We start from the raw sequence: 3,385 nt of genomic DNA, 5'->3' as shown, positions 1-3,385 counted from the left end.
TTTGTGTTGACCAACAATGTATGAGGCACATATTCTATTTTGTCATTCCATTTGCTTTGAGATTTTCAAAATGCCGATGATTAAAATGTTTGGTCACCGTACACTCGGGGTGGCGTAAGTGAGCACAGTAAGATAGCACAAATATCAATCTCTTGTGCATCCTCCTGGCCTCGCTTACACCATCCCTAAATGTTAATATTTGTGTTGACCAACAATGTATGAGGCACTTATTCCATTTTGTCATTCCATTTGCTTTGAGATTTTCAAAATGTCGATGATTAAAATGCTTGGTCACCGTACACTCAGGGGCGGTGTTAGTGAGCCTCGTGTGATTGCACAAATATCAATCTCTTGTGCATCCTACCTGGCTCGCTAACTCCGTCCCGGAATGTTAATATTTGTTTCGACCAACAAAGTATGAGGCCCTTGTCATTCCATTTGCTTTGGTATTTTCAAAATGCCGATGATTAAAATGTTGGTCACCGTACACTTGGGGGTGGCGTAAGTGAGCCTGGTAAGATAGCACAAATATCAATCTCTTGTGCATCGGACTTGGTCTCACTTACGCCATCCCTGAATGTTAATATTTGTGTTGACCAACAATGTATGAGGCACTTATTCCATTTTGTCATTCCATTTGCTTTGACATTTTCAAAATGCCGATGATTAAAATGTTTGGTCACCGTACACTCGGGGGCGGCGTAAGTGGGCCTGGTAAGATAGCACAAATATCAATCTCTTGTGCATCGGACTTGGTCTCACTTACACCGTCCCTGAATGTTAATATTTGTGTTGACCAACAATGTATGAGGCATTTATTCCATTTCTCTTGTGCATCGGACTTGTTGGTCTCACTTTCTTCCATTTTCATCATAGTAGGAACTGGATGAAGGACCCCGATGCAAGTGAGCCTGGTGGGTAGAGATGACGGAGCAAAGGAGGAGCCGGATGAAGACTACTTTGTATCTCGAAATTGTGAATTTTGTATGAATTAATAGTTGTATGCAAAACATTTGACACTTGCCACTATATATGTATCTCGATCGGGCTCTAAGTAATGTGATGATGATGTCTATGTTATATCTGTGCAATGTACATGATATTTATATTATATCTGAATGTTGCTGTATATAACCTGTGTATACGTATATACGTATTGCTGTCTATAAACTGCATGTGTATAGCGAGGCAGCACAAAATCGTGTATAATACAAGCAAATTCTGTGGCGCACTAAAAACCAATTCTGTGGCGCACGCTTTTACGTGGCGCACCTAAGAACAAGTGCGCCACGAAACCTTAATTCTGTGGCGCATGGGCAGGTGCGCCACAGAAACCTTATTTTTGTGGCGACGTTTCTGTGGCGCACCTCCCATGCGCCACAGAATCCATTTTTCGTGCGCCACTGATGAGGCTTTTCCTACTAGTGCTCGGCGATGTAGGGTCGACGGAGGAGCCACTGCAAGTGAGTATACCCTTGCTTCAAAGTCCTCGCCGCTCACAACATGTTTGTCGATCTCCTCCTGTACGTCGATGTAGGGTCGACGGAGGAGCCACTTGCTGCACGCCGCCTGGACGATCCCCCAATGGGTGCCCATTGCCTTGTCGCCGCGTTCCATCACCGTCTTGTTGAAGTATTTGGATCGACGAGTTTGCGCTCGTCGAACGCCACCTCGACCCGCTGCCAGTACGTTTCGTAGTTCTGATTCGCGCCGGTGATGCCATTCATAGACATCGTCATCCAAACTTTGGCGAGGCACTCCTCTTCTTTGCCCGTCCATTTGATCCGCGGCTCGGCTGGCGGCGAGTTCTTCTTCCTTCTCTTCTTATTCCCCTTGGATGGCGCCTCCGGGGCTTCGGACGCTTCCTCTTCGTCGACTTCCTGGTCGACGTACGTCTGCTCATCTTCTTCGTCGATGTATTGGGTACCGCCGTTCTCGTCAGCGTGGTGATCGCCCTGCTCGAGGTTGGAGTTGAAGCCGCCCCGCGACGCGATGACTTCCGCCGCCCTTGCCTCCTCTTGTGTGAAGCTCGGGCGCGCCGCGACTGCCATGGAGCCCGACGTGATCATCTTGTGCATCATAGGCTCATTTGGCGGTGGCATCCCGGGGTTGGAGAAGGGAAGCGGCCCATGTCTCAGGGTAGGAGAGATGCCCTCGTACATCGCACCGTCGTACGCCGACGGTGACGGCGTAAACCCGGCCATGCCGGTGGCGGCAGGTGTGTCATGGTACATGGCCGTGGCCGGCGACGCCGGCGAGAAGGAAGAAGATCCGACCATACCTTGGGTAGGCCATGGCCCGGGGAATTGGGCGATGTGCGGGCGGCCGAAGTTGATGGAGATCAGCCTCGCCTGTTCCTCCGCCGCCGCCGCCGCCGCCACCCTCTTCGCGTTGCACTTCTTCTCCCTCTCCGCCCGGCCGCGAGTTTCGTGCCGCCACCGCTCCTGATCCGCCGCCCACTCCGCGTTTGACATGCCCGGCGGCCTCTGTCTTGGCGCCCGCGGCTTCCTCGCCTTCGGCGCGCCATCGGCGGCGAGCTTCTTCGGCAGCATGGTGGTGGAAGGGAAGAGGAGGAGCTGCAACTGTGGGGTGGGGGAGAATGGCGGTAGCTCCGAATTTCACCGGTGAAAATGCTTCTATGCGGCGCAATTTGGAGGGAAAACGAAATTAATGGAGGGAACTACAGGTTGTGTCGCCGACAACGCTGGCCCGCTCGACGTTTACCGCGCTTTTGTTTCGTCCGGAGTCCCCGGCCGGGTCTCGGGAACCCGGGGATGACCTGGGCTCTTCGGACGGATGAAAGACCTAATCAGGATGAAAACGAGGAACCGGGGGCGCGGCTGGACCATTTTTGTCCATCCGGATGAAAAAAGACGTCCTGGGGGCCTCGTCGGGAAGACAGCTGGAGATGCTCTCACGCCCAGAAGGACGAGGAAGCAGGCCATGCGTTAATCCGGATGATGGTAAGTGTTTTCCTACATTAAAGTGATTTTCATGGCATCCACACTTCTACAGAAGTAGAGTGCGTAGTTAATTTCTTTTAACAAGGAAGAGCCCCGAAGGGCCCGGAAACTTCATTCATTTAACAACGGAAGGATTACAAATATAAAGTACTGTAAAAGAAAGAACAAATCTAACATAGCGCTGCGGAAACACACTTTACAAAAAAAAGGCCATAAAAATCTTAATGGAAGAGCAATCTGATCCTTTTCCTCCACATCTGCACCTCGAGTCTATGTGTACAGACTAGTGGCCCATGGGTTTGATGCATCACTGGCATGTGCACATACCAGTGGCGCATGGTAGGGTTGCGTCATTAGTCTTTATTTTTTAAAACAAGATATGGCTTGTGGCCTTTACGCGCAGGGTGGGCGAAAATGTAATT

The sequence above is a fragment of the Lolium rigidum genome, chromosome 6 (genome assembly GCF_022539505.1).
Source record: "Lolium rigidum isolate FL_2022 chromosome 6, APGP_CSIRO_Lrig_0.1, whole genome shotgun sequence".
Taxonomy (NCBI): Eukaryota; Viridiplantae; Streptophyta; class Magnoliopsida; order Poales; family Poaceae; genus Lolium; species Lolium rigidum.
This window is presented reverse-complemented; position numbering follows the sequence as displayed.